This window comes from Cryptomeria japonica, chromosome 7, assembly GCF_030272615.1.
Source record: "Cryptomeria japonica chromosome 7, Sugi_1.0, whole genome shotgun sequence".
NCBI classification, from domain to species: Eukaryota; Viridiplantae; Streptophyta; class Pinopsida; order Cupressales; family Cupressaceae; genus Cryptomeria; species Cryptomeria japonica.
The window spans coordinates 612,363,557-612,385,846 of record NC_081411.1 but is presented as its reverse complement, the minus strand read 5'-3'; positions in this window follow the sequence as shown (position 1 = coordinate 612,385,846).

The window sequence follows — 22,290 nt, the reverse complement described above, 5'->3', positions numbered from 1 at the left end:
ACATTGTGTCACTTCTATTGTGTTAACTCTTTTTGCATGGTCTGGACTATTATGTTTGAGGACCCTCCCTGTCATAACTATACCAAGTGGTATCAGAGCAAGTTTTAGTTTCAAAGATTGCAAAGTCCTATAAGATTTTTGTTGTAGGGTGGCAGATTGAGGATTCAACATGTAGCTACAGAGGGCTAACATGAAGATGGTGTGAAGAGGAAATGTTAGAGGTGGTGGAGCACATGGAAATGCAAACCCTGTTGTGATGGAAATGTTGAGAGGAATTGTAGCCCAATTGAAAGTTGTTGAAACAACCCAAAGAAGAGGTCAACATGTTGAAGATGTGAGTGATAATGAAGAATAAGTAGTTGGAGAGCAAGGAGAAAATCCATCGGTGAATGATCCAGATGAAAAAAGGTTTATAAGAGCATTGTCAAGAGAAAATACCAGACCACATTTTACCCCATTGAATTATGATGTCAAGTTGAATTTGGATGAATTGATAGATTGGATAATGGAGATAGAAATGTATTTTGATTTTGAAGGCACTGTGGAAGATAAGAAGGTAAGATATGCTTGCACTAAGTTGAAAGGGCATGCATCTCTTTGGTGGAAACATTTGTAGGTTGATAGATAGAGAAGAGGTAAAGAGAAGATCAAATCTTGGGAGTGGATGGTCAACAAGTTGAAATCAAAGTTTATGCCTATCGATTATGAAGTGAATCTTTTCTAGAAGTTGCAGAACCTGAAGCAGAAGGAATCTAGTGTGAAGGAGTATATTGAAGCATTCTACAAATTGAATATCAGATCTAGACATACTGATGATGAGGCTGAATAAGTTTCTAGGTACTTGAATGGATTGCACATGTCTATACAGGATGAACTCAGTCTAATCAAGTTGCAGAGTGCTGAAGAATCTTATCAATATGCCCTGAAAACATAAGAGAAGTTGAACAAAAGACATGTACAAAAGAAGAGAGGTAGAGGTGGAAGGTTTTATGGAGGAATATTTCAAGGAGGAAGAAGCTATTCAAGAGGAAGAGGACCTTGTGTAGATCATAATAAAGACAAGGAAGTTAGAAGAGATGGCAGTTCATTCCAGAAGGATGATAGAAACTTTTACAGAAGAAGAGAACCTAATGGTTACCGAAATGAGGGTTATAGAAAAGATGACAAAAGACAAGATAACCGAGTATTTAGAGGAACTTTATTTAAGTGCAGAGGACAAGGACATTGTGCTTTTGAATGTAGGAAGACAAAGAACACTGGAAGGAAAACATTGGTGGAATAAGACCATACCAAATCAACTAATAAACTAGAAGATTAAGAATTGTTGGTGATGAGGAGAGATTTGTGTCATACTGGAGATGATGAGGAGCCCTTGCAAAGGATGAATTTGTTCAAGACCAGATGTAAGGTATCCTGTAAGTGTTGTAAAGTCATTATTGATAGTGGTAGTTTATATAATCTTGTTTTGAAGGAGATGATGAATAAGTTGAAGTTGGAAAGATTGAAGCACCCCAAACCTTATCAGATATCATGGATTCAGGATGATCATAAGATACTAGTAAGTGAACAATGTTTGGTGAAATTGAAAAATTGGATCTTATCATGATGAAGTTTTGTATGATATTATGCCTATGGATATTTGTCATATCTTGTTGGGTATACCTTGGTAGTTTGATAGATAGGCAATATATGATGGGAGGAAGAACATATACACTATTGTTGCAAATGGGATGAAGCAAACCTTGTTGCCCTTGGAGGAGCCTTTGAAGAATAAAGTTTGTAGAAGTGCTAGAATCTATTTGGTGGATGGGATGGGACATGAGAATGTATGTTTTTCTATAGTTCCTAAAAAGACTGAAGATCCAGATCATGAAGAAGAAAAACTAGAGGAGATAAAGGAGTTGCTCATAGAATATGGAGATATCATTTTAGATAATGTACCTGATGGAAAGTGCATGAATTGTTGAGGAAAGGTTTGATCAGAGAAAGTTTGAGTCCTTGTAAAGTACCAATAGTGTTAGCACCTAATAAGAATGGAAAATAGAGGATGTGTAATGACTCTAGAGTAATAAACAAGATCACAATAAAGTATAGATTTTGTTTGCCTAGGATGGATGACATAATGGACTGTTTGAGTGGAGCCAGATAATATACAAAGATAGACTTGAAGAGTGGCTACCATTATATCAAAATTAGAGAAGGAGATGATTGGAAGACAACATTCAAGACAAATGAAGGATTATATAAATGGTTGGTGATGCATTTTTTATTGACTAATATATCGAGTACTTTCATGAGGTTGATGAATGAGGTATTGAAGAAATTCTTGGGTAAGTTTGTTATTGTATATTTGGATGACATTTTGATATTAAGTAAGACCAAGAAATAAAATAGGTTGCATTTTAGATAATTTTTGCAGAGGTTGAGAGAAGAAAAGTTGATGACAAACATTAAGAAGTGCAGTTTCATGAAAGAAGAGTTAGTCTATTTGGGATTTGTGATATCTGCAGATGGATTGAAGATGGATCCTAAGAAGGTAAGAGTAATTGTTGAATGGACTACACCAGAGATCATTGGAGAGGTAAGATCATTTCATGGATTGGCTAGTTTCTATCGAAAGTTTATTAGAAAATTTAGTTCAGTTTGTAGCCTTATGACAGAAACAATGAGAGGAGATAGGAAGGATAGTGGACAACTGGAAAAAATAGGAGTTTCAAATTGTTGAACCAAAAGGTGATAGAGTGGCCTGTGTTGGCTTTACTAGATTTTAGAAAAGTATTTCAAGTGGATTGTGACGCAAGTGGGAATACAATTGGAGTAGTGTTAAGTCAGGAAGGAAGACCAGTACCTTATTTTAGTGAGAAGTTGAATGATGCAAGGAGGAGATATTTTGTGTATGATCAAGAGTTTTATGCCATAATTCAAGCATTAAAGAAGTGGAGACATTATTTGTTTCCTAGGGATTTTGTGTTGTATACTGACCACCAAGCTTTGCAGTATTTGAGTAGTCAGAGTAAGTTGAATTAGAGACATATGAGATGGGAGGATTTCTTCCCAAGTTATACCTTTTGTGTTGAAGAATAGAAGTGGGTAGTCAAATAGAGTTGTTGATTATTTGAATAGAAGGAGGAATTTTTTGACAAAGATGAGAGTGGAGGTATTAGGTTTTGAGGAATTGAAGAACTTGTATGAGGATGACTCAAATTTTGTAGAACCTTGGAAATCTTGTAAGGACCCGGTTATGGTGGATAGAAGTAAGTGGTTGGACTATTTCATTCAAGATGAGATGTTGTATAGAGGAATTTAGTTGTGTATACTTAGGAGTTCTATGAGGGAAAGTCTGATAAAAGAGAATCAAAGTGGAGGATTAGTCGAACACTTTGATATTGATAAGAAAATGGCATTGATTAGTGAGAATTACTTTTGGCCTCAGATTCATAAGGATGTCAGGAAATTTGTGTAGAGCTATAAGATTTGTCAACTTGAAAAAGGTAGTAGTTAGAATGTTGGATTGTATAAGCCTTTGACAGTTTCAAAGAGACCTTGGGAGGACATAACCATGGATTTCCTAAGACACAGAGAGGAAATGATTCTATATTTGTGGTGGTAGATAGATTCTCAAAGATGGCACATTTATTACCCTGTAAGAAGAAAGCAAATGCAGTGCATATTGCTGACCTATTTTTCAAGGAGGTGGTGAGATTACATGGATTACCTAAGAGCATAGTTTCTGACAGAGATACTAAGTTTATTGGATATTTTTAGAGAATGCTTTGGGAGAAGATGAAGACAGACTTGAAATTTATTTTTAATTTTCACCCATAGATTGATGGACAAACAAAAGTGGTAAATAGATGTTTAGGAAATTTGTTGAGATGCTTAATTGGAGAGAAAATCAGAATTGGGACTTGATCGTTTCACAAGTAAATATTTCCTACAATAATTCAGTGAACAAGAGTACTAGTAGAAAACTTTTAAGGTTATTACTGAAGCACACTGTAGAGGTATATTAGGGTTGAGGGATATCAATGATGAAGACAAGAGGAGTGTTGAAGCAAAAGAATTCGTAGAGCATATGAAGACAATGCATACTCAGGTTAAACATCATTTGGAGCATATGAACAGTAATTATAAGGAGAAAGAAGATGAAAAGAGGAGACTAAGGAATTTGAAGTTGGTGATGAAGTGATGGTATATCTGAGAAAAGAGAGATTCCCAGTTAACCTTGTAAGATCTTGAGGAAATTCAGTTCTAGAAATGCATATGAAGTGGAGTTACGGGATAGTTTGGGTATTTACCTATATTCAACATTGCAGACCTACATCAATACCATGAGGCAGAATTCAGTGAGGACAGTGTAGAAGACTTAGACAAATAGATGCCTCAGAGGGAACTAGATCAAATTGAAAACATTTTGGATAGTAGGATTGGGTGTAGCACCTAGAGAAACCAATATAGAGAGTATCTTGTGAACTGGAAGGGCATACCAGTTGAAGATTCATCATGGATTCCTCAGGCAGAGGTAGAACATCTTGGTAAAGTGAGGGACTCACTTTTTTAACAACCCCAAATGTCTGATACAGGAGCATCCCTAGTTCATGGCAATGTTGCAGCAACCAAAAATATTATCTTTGTAGTTTGTTTCATGTTTTGCAGTTTCAACATTTCTTTCTATGTTTCTTTCCATTTGCTTGTTGGATCTTGTAGAGCTATATTTTGTTCATCGACATGTTTATCTACCTTATCCTAAGTCTGTGGGATGTTTGGATCTTTTTTCAGAAAGTTATCGCTTCCAAAATTTGAGACATTTTTCTAGATTGGAACATCGGAACCACTTAAACCTATTTTCTATTGGTGAATCTTGTGGATCATTTATGTAGCTTGCAAAGCTTTAGTTCATTGTTTCCAATGTTCGTTGGCATATGACCGACCTTCCCTTGGGTCCGCACATCATTCTTTGGATTTTCTAGAAGGGTCTCGTTGATGGAGACTGGCCTTGTTAGTATACATGTTTCATCCTATCCATTGGCATTTATTTCATCTTGGGTCAATGTGGATCATTCTAGATCATATAAATTAATGTAAGCAAGCATTTAGAAATCAGTTTTTAGAACATAGAGGATAAATCTAAAGGTTGGGAGGTTCAGAGTTAGCTCATATTATTTCTTGAGGGTGTGTGCACCAAGATGGTGTGCAAAAAAGTGGACACACCCCCCAAAAAACTTGGAAAAACATAAAACGTGCTTGTGTTATTTAAAATTTAAAAAATCCCATACACATTTTGGCTCATTTTGCCAAGCCTAACCAAAGAAAAATTGCATACGAGGTTTTTCTTATACTAAATGCATATGTGATTTAGTTTTCAAAACCTCATACCCATTTTTCTATCAATAATTTTTTTTTGACTACGGCTGCTAGGTCATATTCACCTGCGGCCGCAAGAAAAAAACACTTTAAGGGTTTCAAGCTTAATGATACGTGAACGGGGTTTTTAAAAATCAAACACACGCATAATGGAAAGAGGTATGAGATTGAATTTTTTCATCTATTCTATGCATTTGATAAATTATATTCGCAATTAGAATGTAAATTCTTTTTTTTTTGTTATTAATTCATATCAGATTCAAAAAATAATGCCCCCCCAAAAAACACACCTCTTGAAAAATTAGGGCAAAACCCACAAGAGAACCCATAGGAAAACCCACAACAAAAGCTTGAAGATACAAACCCTCCAGCTCCTCCAGTAGACCATTCACAAGCTACATAGGAGGATTTAATAAACCAATTAACACAAAACACTGCCAAAATAACTAGACTAGTGAATAGACTGAAGGCATCCAAGCATGAGCATCATGCATCCCTTGCCAGAACCCTAGAATCATTGGCTAGTAGTGCTAATGAAGTTTCCAATAAAATTACAAAATGGGGAAGCTATAGGGATCAATGTCGTTCTTTTTATGCTAGTGGGTTGTCATGTCATGAAGTGAAAAAAATATATAAGTAAAGCACAAATATGTGATATTTTTATTGATCCCAAAATGGGTGTGACCTTACCTCTTAATTCAAAGAGGTTTCTTATACACTGGTATATCCATTTGTAGATGAAAAATGCTTTTTGGGATAGGTGGTGGATGATCTTTGACCAACCACCTTGTAATAATTTTGAGGTTATATTTTTTTTTTTGAGGAAACTATATTGTGAGTTTATCCTTAGTGAGTGACCAAATTATTTTGATATGAGAGAGTTTCAAGGTACAAGGGGAGGCTCTGCCCAAGATAGACCTGGAGCTCGGAGGGTAGTAAACCCCCAAAGTCGCATCCCCCTAGCACCAAAACCTGTGGTTCATGTCACGATCTCAATAGACTTGAAAGATTTGATGGAGATATAGACTCTTCAAGCGACCACTGCATTGACCAATGTCATCATTCAACATGGCACATAGTTATCACACCCTCTTGGCCCAAACGATGATCTAGTAGTTGAGTCATCTAGCCTTGGTGAGTCCATTCAGCATGTGTGTCCCAGTTGTTCAGGTATATGCTCTGGGATGTATGTCGAGGCAACTGCAGATCGTTCCATGTCCCATCTGTGCACAATTTGCGAGAGTAGATGTTAAACTACCACTGCAGAGGATGTGGCATTGACTGATGATTTGATGGATATGGTGTAGCGTGGTTACACGCAAACACAGGTGTGTTGATTTGAATTGATAACATTTTATTTATCAATATCTTAAAACTTATAAATGTAAATGAATTTTTATTTATAGATCGATTTAGATTGATACAAACCATATGCATTTTAGGATGCAGCAGTGGGTGTTAATACACCATCTAATATTCCTCCCACACTTATTGCAACTGCATCTTCGATGCCTAAGGTATAAATTTTGTAACATGTTAAAATATAATAGTACCTTGAATTCAAAAAAATAAATTATAAGATATACTCTCTTTAATGTATATTTATTTTGCATTTTATAGGTAGTGGTAGGGGATCAAATGTCCCAGATTGATAATATCATGCTCTCGGCCATCAATTTTGGCCTAGAAAGTTATGCGATATCATATTTTGCACACCTCTTTTTATGTATTATTTTGATTGAATATGCAAGTCACTTAAATTTAGATTTGTTAAATTATATTTAATGTTATCTATTGATATATCTTGTGTTATTTTTTTTCTTTTAGGGCACCCCACACGTGTCTAGGACACCTTCTCAGCGAAAGAAATCCTCAAGGATGCCTAAACGTCAAAAGGTAATTGAACACAATTTTAATTGACACAATTGTTTGAAAAGGTTGAAATTATCGTAATTGGAATTCATAGATTGATTAGTGTTTTTGGTCACTTTTATATACAACAACAATTGGGATTTGTAGAACTAATGAATGCACCTGATACGCTAGAGGATCAAGAGAGGGAAGAGGTATGTATCTCTATTATTATATGAACATGTACATGTGAACTTCATATAAATTTTAATCTTATCATTTTTTATATAGGAAATAGCCATAGCCACTTCATCAATAGTGATCCCTCCTAAGCCTACTTGAGAAGCATCCCAGGCTCCGGTACACTTTTATTCTATATATTGTAGATTTTAAGTGTTTTTTATCTATATATACATTATTACTTTGTATTAATTATATTTAACCTACAATAATTATCATTGTATTAATTGTATTTAATCTTATCATTTTTCATACAGGAAATAGCCATAGTTGCTTCATCAATGGCGAGCCCTCTTAAGTCTAGTGGAGAAGTATCTCAAGCTCTGATACACTTTTGTTCTATATATTGTATATTTTTAGTGTTTTTGATCTATATATGTTATTACCTTGTATTAATTGTATTTAACCTACAATAGGCCCCTTCTCAGTTTGGGCATAACGTGGATCTTCTCAAGTTCCATTTTAAGAAGAATCCTAAGTCCGACAAGGCAAGGAAAGAAAAGACGGTAGATCCTAAATCAGCGGATGAGGTAGTCTACAATTCAATTGCAAAGAAATTATAGTTGAATGTATAGTTATGTTGATAATTGTGAACTATTTTGTACAAAAGGATTCTAACTTGCCTTTTGAATTGTGGTTGTGCAACCATCTACAGAGCTGCATACCATCAAAGAGGCTCCATTTTGATGATCCACCACAACTATATATAGTGTTAGTTGTGGTCATCGAAGGACCAATACATCTAGATATAGTTTATATTTTATTGTATACTGATCTGGACATGGCATATGACATATTTTGTAAGACTTTTATTGACTTGGCATATATGCCATTTTTTGTATACATACACAATTATTGTGCATTTTGATATATATGAATGTTGATATTCGATCCAATAAAATATGCATTGTGTTCATTATTGTGCATTTTATTGATATTGATTTGATATTCGGTACATACACAATTTGTTCATTGTGTTCATTATTGTGCATTTTGATATATATATGTTTTTTTTATAATTAATATAGTTAATTTTTACTCAAACAAAGACATACAATTCATTATGTGAGAAATATATCCAAAGCGCTCAACAAAATAAGTCTAAATGACAACAAACAAGCTTATAGAATTGTAATAAAAGAGCCTCCAACACACAATCATTAAAATTTGTCTCTACTTAAAATAGTAGTTGCGAGATAGGTATTGTCAAAATGAGTGGCTTGCTAATCAATTACTTCAGCTAAACAAATGCCTTTTGTTGAATTCTACCCCATATAAAAGACTTAACAATTGCCATCACAAAATATGAAGCATTGCAACTGTGGAATATGATTTGATAAGCTTTTTCAGATATTGAACTACCCCTAGAAAACTCCATGTCTCAATCATAATGAAAGTCTTTGACCACTTCAAATAGCTTCCACTTTTACTAAGTTCCTAACAATAGCTAGATCCTTGTCTGATAAATTTTGATCATAGCTATGTTGGCATTTTACACTCTTATGAGAATAGTTGATGTTGTCATTGATGGCAACCAACTGGCAATCATCTAGCAACCAACCGGCAGATACTGGCACCGGCAATAGACTTCTATATACACCGGCAGACACTTCACCATCATCGACAACAATGCATACCAACACTCAAGCCGACATGGAATAAATTTTTGTTTATTGTTTTGTAATGTAATTATCTTTTGTAAAAGCCGACATGGTATATTGTAAAAGACTCATATATGTATGAGATCTTATAGGTCATTTTTGTAGGGGAGATAGATGAGAAGTATAAGGCAATTTTGTATAAGGTGATATAGTTGACAACGAAGATTTTGGTTATTGATTGAGTTTAAACCAGTACTAAACCTGGCATGAGAGATGTTGTTTTGAAGCAATACATTGTATTAGATTTTGATAATCCATTTTTGTAGTTAGTGTGACTCTTTATTGAGTAGTGAGCTCTAGGCTGTTGGCCTCCCTGTATGTGCAGACCCCTCATTGTAAGTAGTATTTATTTATTGGCCAGTGAGTAAATATTATGGATCACAAATCCCACTGAGGTTTTTCTCACACCGGGTTTCCTCGTTAAATATCTTGTGTTATGGTGTGTTTTCTATGCTATCTCTGTTATTCTTATTTGCTGCATTAATTCTTATTTACCGGTACACTATTTTGGGATGCAAAGTTTTAAATAAATATAAATATTCAATAAGCTGGTTGGACACTGATTCACCCCCCCTCTCAGTGTCTTTGGGACTGTCATTGATTCTAACAAGCTACTCCATAGACTTGGCTAATCTTTGATATTAGACTTAGAAAACTATTCAGTGTATTTGGTGACTACCCTTTTACAAAGTAAAATGAATATTTGCCTATGTAATCAGCAATATGAATGTAAATAACAAAAATCTATTTTCTACAATCATGGGTTACAATGAAATAAGGTGATTTGATAAGCTTTCTGATGCTCACAATGGTCAAATTTTGGTTTTTGTCTTGTTTTGTATTTTTTCATCTAAATAAGGTCATTTGGAACCATTAATGATCATTTGGAGTCATTTGTGAAAGTTTGGGTTGATTTGGATAAAAGATGTAAAAGTTGCTCAGTTGTTGTCAAAGTTGTTCAATTGTTGTCAAGGTTACAAGATGGGATAAATTTGATTTTGTTCATCGTGGGAATGAACCAGAAGAATGAGCACATCTAGGTGGGAATTTTTACAGTAGGAATGCTCTTGTTGTGTCTCCCATCTCGGTGGAACATCCAGAGCCATACCCTACCGGTACGATCTCTCAAGTGCCCTAAGTCCAAAAAATTGTCAAACTTTGACAAACTATTTCTCGCAATCGAGGATGCATATGATTGATTTGTTTGAACCTATAAGGTGATGTGAGGCCCATCTACAACTACCTATCTCATTTTTTGAAGACTCAGAGCCATTTTCACATGGTAGTATTTTTTCAGTTGGTGTGAAAATCGTCAGATGAATGCAATACAAGGTTGCAAGATAGGCTAAATTTTATTTCATTTATCGTGGGCACAAACCAATAGTATGAGCGCGTTTGGGTGGTCTATTTTACGGTAGGAATTCTCTTGTTGTGCCTCCCAACTCGCTGGAACATCTAGAGCCATACCTCATCGACGCGATCTCTCAAGTGCCCTCAGTCCAAAAAATTGTCAAACTTTGACAGACTATTTCTCGCAATCTAGGATGCATACTGTAGATGTATAAAAATGACCATATTCCTAAATGAATATTTTATGTTCATTTCTCTATTTGATTAAATCCAATTTAATTAAATTATCCACATTCTTCTATTTTATTAAATAAATTATTCAATTTATTTAAATTAAATTCACTATACCCATTTAATGAATAAATCATTTTATTCAATAAAACCCCCCTATCCACTTTTAATTAAATTCAAATTTAATTAAATAGTTATCCTAAATTGAATAAATCTAATTTATTTAATTGCAACCAAATTGAATTAAATCATTTAAATCAATTAAATCCTATTATCCCTCCATCCACTTGCAAAATCCCAAACCCCTTTCTAATCCCTTCTAGAATCTTCTAATCGCTTCTAATTAACCTAACCTCTCCTCTAAACTTTGTCACATCCCTAAGCAAAGGGAAGTCACTTCTCAAGAACCTTAAAGTCTTTGATAACCATTAAAGGTTTTCAACCTTCAACCACCAAAACCCTTAAAGTCTTTGAAAACCATTGAAGGCTTCCAACCTTCAACCACTTAATCCCCAAAGTCTCCAATAACCATTAATGGTTAATTCAAACCCTCCCACATGGTTAAAACATTTGTTTTGACTCAACTTCTATCCAACCCAAGGGTCTCATCAGGCCATTAATGCTTTGACCATGATTATCTCTTAATCATTTGCACAAAGGTTTATCCTTGGATTAACTCTTAATCCAGTGGGTAAGCCTAACTTAGACTTGACCCTTAGCCTTTAGATAACCATGAGGTCTTCTCAGGCCTTTAATGTCTCCAACCTCTTCTCTCAACCCAATCCTATATTGACACTTGTCACCATTTCATTGGTGCCAATTGTGCACATGGATCCCCAACTTTCAAACTCAACCCTTGATTAAACCATTCAATCTTGACCATCCATTGCCCTGTTTTTGCTATAAATAGAGCTTTCATTCCTCCATTCTACACAATCATCTTTCAAATTTGAAGCATTACACTTATGCTCAAATTCTTTCAAGCTTTCTCATATCATTTTTATGCTCATCATTTAGCCTCTTTTAGATCAGGAATTAGACTAAATATGCATGCTAGAGTACTTTCTTTATCATTTTAGCTCAATCATAGACTAAATATATCATGTTAGGATAGTATTCATACTAACCTCGTCATCTTATCATCTAGTGTATTGCATTTTAGAATCATACATAGCTTAATCTCCATTTCATACTAAAATCTATCAAAGCATCTCTCGTTCTCATATTTGCCATCCCTAAACCATTTTGCTCAGTGATCTGAGAGCAAAAATATTGGTTTGAGGGACATTGTGAGATAGAGAACCATGGGACCCTCCTTGGGAAGCTGAGTAACACTACGTTACTCCATAGCTTGCATCAAGAAGTCCTGTGTGTGTGTGCGGACTAGTATACTAACATATTTTCACATATTAAGTTTTATTCGCCCACTTTTCCCGCATACATTTCTGGCGCCCACCGTGGGGCGAGACCCCATATATCAAATCGGTTTTTGAATTTAACCACTTTTGTAGGTCCGCGGGAAAAATGAATTAGCGCGTTAAGTTGACTGTTTAGCGCATCCAGTAAACAGAGTAGTGCATCCAATCCACTGTTCAGCACGTGGAGACCATCATCTAGCGAGTGCAGTTCAAACATTAGCACGTGACCTCTATTAAGTTTTTCCTGTAGGCCTCAATGTGGAAACAAAACAGAGTAGCGCATCCGGTTAACAGCCCAGCGCATCTAATCCACTGTTTAGCGCGTGGAGTCTATCATCCAGCGCATGAAGTCAATCTTTTAGCGCATCAAAACACTAATATTTTCCTGTAGGTATCAACATGGGAGAAAAACTGAATAGTGCATCGGGAAAACAGCTTAGCGCATTGGGGGCACATAATAGCACGTGGGTGCTTTTTCTTAGTGCATCCGTGCAATAGTTTAGCGCATAGAGTTGGCAGAGCCAAAAATTTATGACAGAGTCAAAAATTAGGCTTGTGGGAGGCATAATATATATGGAATATAACATTTAAGTATAATGTCACTTATACTTTAAGTTATATTCCATATATATTTTCAGGATGTTTGAGAGGGGTTTCAAACCTCTAGGAGTTATAATGCAAAATCTAGTTTTTGGAAGATCTTCCAAATTTTAGACTTAGTCAAATTTCAGGATATTTCAGGATCAGGAATTGTAAAATTTGTAACCAATATCAGAATTTAGGCTTGTGTAAGCCCACACTAACATTTGATCACCTACTATGTGCAGGTTCTAATCTTTTTTGTGCAGGGGAAGGAGTTAGTTTAGAGGGTTTAAGTCTCTTTTTTTACTTTCTTTCAACAAAAGTTGGTTAAAAAGAACTCACTCTCATTTTTTGCAAAATTTAAAATAAACCTCATCATTTCATTTGGATGCATAAAATGAACTTCATGCCTTCCTTTTTGGTGTTTTAAAATAAAACTTCATCTTTTCTTTATTGCAAGGTAAAAAGAACAACAAACTTCATATTTGTTTTCTTGCAAGATTAGAGGAAAAATACTTCATTTTGGAAGCTGTAAAAAGAACCAACAATCTTTACTTTGGCAAAAGTTTTAAAAAGAACCTCACCATCCTTTGGTGTTTAAAAGGATTCACTTCATTTTTCAAATTAAAAGAACCTCATCTTCATTTTGTGCAAGGCAAAGAGGGAAAGTTTTCCCCTATCGACTTTAATTTTGTTGACCAAAAATCACGATTTACTTTTGTTGACCAGGCTTGTTTTACAAAAGTTTTGGAAATACACACTTTGCTATGAAAGGTTAAAAAGGAACACCATGCTTTTTGGAGCAACATCTCCAAATAGAAGTTAGCAAATCATTGTCTTGGAAGCTAAAAAGAACAAATTGATTGCCTTGTCTCGAAAGTGGAAGGTATATGCTCTCCCCATAACTGGGTGACCAAAAAGCCAAGCCACTCTTAAGCTTTCTGTACTTCAAGCATTTAAATCCTTTAGCAAGCTTGCCTTCTCGAGGGGTTGAAAAACTCTTAAAGCCATTCTTTGGCCGGTGTGAAGGGAACGACCTAAGTGGGGAACGACTTTGACCCCAAGAATTCCAACCCACTATAATCAAAAGTGGAGGGTGACGAAAGTCCCTTTCAACGGTTACACGCAGCGATTAGCCTTCCCCCAGTATCCTTGTGATACGTAAAGCCTTTGTTCTAAAGGTTGGGAAGCCTCCTAAGGGAGTTTATCACTAACGGCTGAACAGGAACCCTGATTAAGAACCTTAGAAATAGAAACTTTGAACCGAGTCAGTCGCCAAACATTGGCAATATCATAGTGCAAGGGTGGGGAAGAATCCGCCCCCAAGATTACTCACCATATATCTCCCAAGATAACTACTCAATTGTGAAGCAATTCACTTTGAGTTAATTTCTGGCAAAAGGCAAAAAAAATAGGTGCCCTCTAGGGGGTGACAAGGTTGTTTGAGCTGACGGAGTATCGAGACTAGTGGGCTATGATATTGTCAATGACCTTTGAATAAAGAGTCTATCTGATGTGTCTTTTGTTGTAAATCAAACTAGTGATAACATCGAGGATTTGAACACATCCTCAAAATAATATACACTCAATGTATAGCATTAGGATGATCATTGTCTTCATGTGTGCTATGTATTCTTGTCACAAATGTTAAAATATCTTGCAAAGTATCCAACAATCAAACTCAAAAGTCAGTTCAAACAAGGAAAAATCATAAAGTGGAGAAGATTTCCATATCCAACAAAACATCTTTTGAGATGGCTATCAACATTTCAACTATCTTTAGGAAAGACTTTCATCCAACAAGATTAGGGGAATACCAAACCAAGTAATCCTTTCTAGAAAAAGTTTTCAAACTTCTTGAGTATCCTTTCAGGTCCAACATCAAATGGGGTCACAAGAAATCAAATCAAAACACCAGAGAAATCATTTCCAAATCAAACAAGTCAGTCTTAGAACAAAAGTTGTCAAATCCAAAACTAGCTAAAGATAAGACTTTATCCTATCAAAATCAGGTATTATCATCACCTTGATCAAAAGGTCCATCATCTAAAGGATTCTATCAAACAACATACCAAGTTTAAACCTTAAGTTGTCAAATCAAGTTTCTATATCGGGAGACTTTATCCATATCATTTGACACACTTTGTCGTGAGGGGGCATCTAAACCTTCATTTGATAAAAGTGGACTTAAGTTTCCAAACAAAGTATCTCAATCCAAACATCGAAGGAAACCATTGATCATTCGTGTATGACCACTCCTCATATTTTGAGACGAACAAGTCTTCATCACAAAACTAAGTTAAAGAAGAGACAACCTAGTCCTAGGACCCTTATCAACAGGAGTAAATTTCTCTACATCAAACTATCAAAAACATCAACTTTTATCATTCGTATGACCATTCGTCATCAAACCAAGAAAAAGGAAACTCAATCAAAGGAAATGAGTCCTAGCCTAAATCAAGATCACAATATCATGGCTCTCCAATCTGATCCCATCTTCGATCAAGATCCCACCTGTCAAGAATCTTATGATGATCCCCTAAAATTTTGGTATTCCATCCACAATGACCCTCTTTCATCTCAAGAGCAGAGTCCCATTCAACATCCATCTCTTAAGCAAAATCATGATATTCCTTCCATATCCTCTACTATTCTAATTCAAAATCAAGAGAAAAGCAGAAACTCAAATGATCCTACTCCAAGTCAAGATCAAGATCAAGGAATCTCTTCATCCTCCAAATCTATCTTAGGTCCTTTCATTCCACAATCGAATTCTCCATCCCTTCCATCCATCTTGGGTTCTTACTTCCCTCCATCCACAAATCCATCACCTCAAATGATCCATAAGAAAGATCAATGAGGAGCACATCTTTGAAATTCTTTCAATCCTCTATCTAAACATCTTTCCAAAACTTCTTCTATCATTTCCTCTATCTATTTTGGGTCCTTCTGTCCCAAAATTCAATTTTCCTCCATCTCTTCATCACTTCTCAAGTACCAACACTCATCCTGAATACATTTCCCTCTATCCTTGCACAAATCTTCAAACATTCTATCTATTATCCAACACCTCTTTTCTATCCTTCCATCCCTATCATTCAATCCTTTGCATACATCCTTCATCTGTGAAATAGGCATTTGTGTCATTTTGTCACATACTTGCCCATGCTCAAATCTATTGTTCAGTCCTTTTCTTAGATATCTATTCATGAAATGCTTTAGAATCTGAGGTTGTTCCTCTTTAACATTTTCTTTTGGTTGGGATACACACTCAATCCAGAAAAGAACCACTTTCATATCTTGGTACCGACATCTTTTGATTACTATATCTCATACACTTAATTGATTTCTCTAAATCATCATGATCTCTTAAATTGAAGACATGGCTAGTGAAAAATATAAAATCTTGCTTCAGCACCACTGTAATTATCAGATCCATGTAAGTTTCATCACTTACAAGCCAATACAAAAAAAAGAAAAAGAAAAAAAAAAAAGAGAGAAATATCAAAAGCATGAGCAAGAAAATGAATATCAAGAAAAGCAAAATGCAATGAAATCCAATATCAAAATGATTGGCTATGGGAACATGCAAGTAACTCCATCGGGGCTATGGACACCTGGCTGGCAATGGAGCAATATTTGTGAGATTACAGCGATAACCTCGTCGGGGCTATGGATGCTTGCTGGCAGTGAGGCTCTATCCAGGATGCTTTTGAAGTTAAGGTAACTCATGTAGCTAGCCATGTTGGATTCTGAAGATTACAATGATCATATGAGCCAAAATGAACCCACTTGCACACACATGGGTAATCAAAGAACTAAGTACCTTGATCCAGTTTGGGATTCTTCTTCCCTTTTGAGTCTGCTTCCTAGTTGCTAGAAATGTTCAGCTGAATTTTCCAGAGGTTCTAAGTGTGGGTTGGGTCTCTATCTTTGAAAAGTTCGAGAACACTTATTCAGATGGTGCTAAATACTATGACAATCTTACATATCACCTTTTTACAAATGGAAACCTCTATGCTTGGGGGCAAAGTTCATCTACTCTATTCTTCCTACCATATCTCCCAAATCCTCTAATCCATATCCCTTATCCTATATATTCATTTCTTCTATCCTCCAGTTCTTTCTACAATCTTGCTTCACTCTAATCCATATCTATCTATCCTATCTATTCATTGCTTCCATCATCCAGTGCTATCTATATCCTATCTCTATCCATATCCCATTTTTCATCCTTGATCTTGATCAAAACTATGGACAACAAATCTATTTCCACCTCAATGGTTCAGTCATTCATTCATCCATTCCTCGTCTTGATATACATTGGGGCAACCAAATACATCTTTCTTCTAATCCAAAAACTTAAAAAAATCAAAATCTCCCAAAACTCAAAAAAATCAAAATATCCAAAAACTCAAAAAAATCAAAATATCCAAAAACTAAAAATCGACAAAAATCAAAAAAATCAAAACAAAAAAAATCAAAGCATGAACACATGGACCATCCATCAAATCAGATCAACAATAGGAAAACTCTCAAAGTCTGCAATGAAACTTATCACATGTCTTGTTAATCAATTCATTACTTGAAATCAACATCAACATCAAACATGTCTTATACAGGGATAGGTACACTCGAAACCAGACAGATCGGTCTTATACGGGGTACTCACTCTTTGAAACTAGACATTTCTATCAATCATCAAGTCTTGATAATCAATCCATCCATCAAACATCATTTTTCATCAAAGCAGAGTGACAAACAAACCATTAAAACTATTTCTCGAGCTAAATTTGTGCTAAAACAAAAGTTGTCAGAATCTTAAACAAATCACACGATAAAAGATGTCTCTCTTATCATAATCCGGAGACCTCATCATCAGTATCAACAGAATCCTTTACCATCTTACAGATTTTTATCTCAAAAACACTTGTTTAAAATTTTCAAATTGTCAAATCCAGTTTCCAGATCGGGAGGCTTTTATCCATATCATTTGATACACTTTGTCGTGAAGGGGCATCTAAACCTTCACTTTGATAGAGTAAGATTTGAAATTTTTAAAAACAAGAATCAACTGAATCCAAACCAATCAAAGGAATCTATTGATCACTCATGCATGACTAATCCCCTTATTCTGAGAAGAAAGAACTTTTATCGTAACATCACGTTGAAGAAACAACAACCTAGTTTTTTCAAATTCATCAAGAGAAATAAGTTTTTATACATCAATCATCAACCAAATCATAACAATGACATCAATCAGTATGATTGCTGGATTTTATTCTAGTTAGCCTTATCTTTATCAATTGATGGTAGTACAGGGTTCACAAATCTTATTGTACATATCATATCCACCCATCTGAGGCATCACCAGAAATTCACAAATGCTTATCAATCTTGGACATACTTAGTGTAGTCACTGTCCTTGGTTTATCTGAAACAATTATCCAAATAATATCCCACCATGGCTAGGTGATCAGTGTACATATCCATATCAAATTAGTATCAACAATAAGGGGCAAAGTCTTGACCTCGCTAGGGGCATTTCGCCTTCAAGGTTTTCAACATCAGACCAAAAATGTAGCAAGACAACAAGGATCAAAACAACCAACAAATACCAAACGACAATGCGAGAAGGCTAAACATCACAGACTTGAACTGATTTCAACTAAACAAAGATCTATTTGCAAGATGTTTTAATTGACAAGAATACATTCCAATAGCATGCATAATTACTTATGGTTGTTAATTTTTCTTATCATATCTCCTAAGTGACTCAAGGATGTCTTATGACTAGAGAAGCAAGGAAGGAATGTGATGTTTTATTTGTCTTCTATCTGTGAGTGAAGTCTTTTACCATGCAAATTTGTCCTATGAAGAAATCAGGTGGCATATCGTTGAGGACATTTTGGATTTGTATGGGACAAAGGTTAACTCTTGTATGTTTACGCAATCCACACTCTGGTCATCCTGGTTCAATTATACCTTGACGCTTGTGCTATCTTGCAAAATCAAATATCATGTAAATTTTTCTCAGGTCATTATGGTTCAATTATACCATTATGCTTATATAAATTTTCAACATATCCTAAACAAATCAATGCTCAATGATGATATCTACAAAGAAAGCAAACAAATGGCTATATCGGATGGCAAATGTAGGACGAGGATGCTCCAAAAAAAAAAAAAGCATTAGTTGCATATCATTTTAACATAGTTGCATATCATTTTACAATTAGTTGCATATCATATCATACATCTCATTTTCAAAATATCATTCATCATTCATCATTGCATCCCTCACATGCATATCTATCACATCATCATGGAATCTTTCTTCACTTTCATATCTTCTATCATTCTTCCAAACTATCTTCCATCATGCTTCTAAACTATCTTCTATCATTCTTCTAAACTATCTTCATCATTCTTCCAAACTATCTTCTATCATTCTTCTAAACTATCTTCATCATTCTTCCAAACTATCTTCTATCATGTCTTATACAGGTGGTATCCTTCTTGAAACCAGATGCTTGATCATCCATATCTTATACAAGTGGTATCATTCTTGAAACCAGATGCTCGATCATCCATGTCTTATATAGGAGGTGTCATACCTGAAACAAGACTTGCTCTAATTCCAATCAATCTAATCAATCTTATCAAACCCATGCATGCCATCACTATCTACTCTTCTATCTTTCAAACAACATTCTTCTTCTTTTGAGAGATCATTCATGCTTTGTGTGCACGAACGATCTCCCGAGGGGGCATTATCATATCAAATCTCAACATCAAATCCAATATCAGTTTCCACATCAAAACAAAGATATCAAAATCAAACTCACATCAACAACATGAAACAATTTGCTCATCTACAATCAAAGTTCAAAATCCTATCATTTCATATCAACTTGTAAAACAACTCAAGTTATCAAAAACCATATCAAAACTTGTAATACAACTCAAGTCTCCACAATTACATAAACTTGTAAAACAACTCAAGTTTCCCACCCATATCAGCTTGTAACACAACTCAAGTTTCCAACCCATATCGGCTTGTAACACAACTCAGGCTTTCACACACATTGAACTTGAAAACAGACCATGCAAATAAATCATATTCTGATCAATACAACAGATTGATATCTATACATAACTTGGAAATTCGCAAATCAAAACAAGTTATACCAACACTCATATTGGATAAATCCATCACATCACGATAGGCAAAGCACAACAAATTTTCAAATCTGGGGAATCACACATCACCATCAAAATATCGAATCTGGGGCATCACACATCACATCAAATCTGGGGCATGACTGGCAAATCAAAAGAGTGACACAAAAATTGCATTAGATCATAAATCATGATAAAGCATCATTTTCTTTGAAATAACATGTGCACACACGTCACTTCAAAGAGGGGCAAAATGTAGACGTATAAAAATGACCATATTCCTAAATGAATATTTTATGTTCATTTCTCTATTTGATTAAATCCAATTTAATTAAATTATCCACATTCTTCTATTTTATTAAATAAATTATTCAATTTATTTAAATTAAATTCACTATACCCATTTAATGAATAAATCATTTTATTCAATAAAACCCCCCTATCCACTTTTAATTAAATTCAAATTTAATTAAATAGTTATCCTAAATTGAATAAATCTAATTTATTTAATTGCAACCAAATTGAATTAAATCATTTAAATCAATTAAATCCTATTATCCCTCCATCCACTTGCAAAATCCCAAACCCCTTTCTAATCCCTTCTAGAATCTTCTAATCGCTTCTAATTAACCTAACCTCTCCTCTAAACTTTGTCACATCCCTAAGCAAAGGGAAGTCACTTCTCAAGACCCTTAAAGTCTTTGATAACTATTAAAGGTTTTCAACCTTCAACCACCAAAACCCTTAAAGTCTTTGAAAACCATTGAAAGCTTCCAACCTTCAACCACTTAATCCCCAAAGTCTCCAATAACCATTAATGGTTAATTCAAACCCTCCCACATGGTTAAAACATTTGTTTTGACTCAATTTCTATCCAACCCAAGGGTCTCATCAGGCCATTAATGCTTTGACCATGATTATCTCTTAATCATTTGCACAAAGGTTTATCCTTGGATTAACTCTTAATCCAGTGGGTAAGTCTAACTTAGACTTGACCCTTAGCCTTTAGATAACCATGAGGTCTTCTCAGGCCTTTAATGCCTCCAACCTCTTCTCTCAACCCAATCCTATATCGACACTTGTCACCATTTCATTGGTGCCAATTGTGCACATGGATCCCTAACTTTCAAACTCAACCCTTGATTAAACCATTCAATCTTGACCATCCATTGCCCTGTTTTTGCTATAAATAGAGCTCTCATTCCTCCATTCTAAACAGTCATCTTTCAAATTTGAAGCATTACACTTATGCTCAAATTCTTTCAAGCTTTCTCATATCATTTTTATGCTCATCATTTAGCCTCTTTTAGATCAGGAATTAGACTAAATATGCATGCTAGAGTACTTTCTTTATCATTTTAGCTCAATCATAGACTAAATATATCATGTTAGGATAGTATTCATACTAACCTCATCATCTTATCATCTAGTGTATTGCATTTTAGAATCATACATAGCTTAATCTCCATTTCATACTAAAATCTATCAAAGCATCTCTCGTTCTCATATTTGCCATCCCTAAACCATTTTGCTCAGTGATCTGAGAGCAAAAATATTGGTTTGAGGGACATTATGAGATAGAGAACCATGGGACCCCCCTTGGGAAGCTGAGTAACACTACGTTACTCCATAGCTTGCATCAAGAAGTCCTGTGTGTGTGTGTGGACTAGTATACTAACATATTTTCACATATTAAGTTTTATTCGCCCACTTTTCCCGCATACATTTCTCGTTTTGATCAGCTCTTATACAGGATATATTGTTCCTGAAACCAGATGTTTTGATTAGCTCTTATACAGGATGTATCTTTCCTGAAACCAGTTGTTTTGATCAGCTCTTATACAGGATATATTGTTCCTGAAACCAGGCGTTTTGATTGGTCTTATACAGGATATATCGTTCTTGAAACTAGACACTCGATCATCCATGTCTTATACAGGAAGTATCATTCTTGAAACCAGACACTCAATCATCCATGTCTTATACAGGCAATATCATTCTTGAAACCAGATGCTCAATCATCCATATCTTATACAGGCGGTATCATTCTTGAAATTAGACGCTCGATCATCCATGTCTTATACAAGAGGTGTCATACTTGAAACAAGACTTTCTCTCATTCCAATCACTCTACTCAATCTTATCAAACCCATGCATGCCATCACTATCTACTCTTCTATCTTTCAAACAACATTCTTCTTCTTTCGAGAGATCATTCATGCTTTGTATGCACGAATGATCTCCCGAGGGGGCATTATCATATCAAATCTCAACATCAAATCCAATATCAGTTTCCACATCAAAACAAAGCTATCAAAATCAAGCTCACATCAACAACATGAAACAATTTGCTCATCTACATCAAGTTCAAAATCCTATCATTTCATATCAACTTGTAAAACAACTCAAGT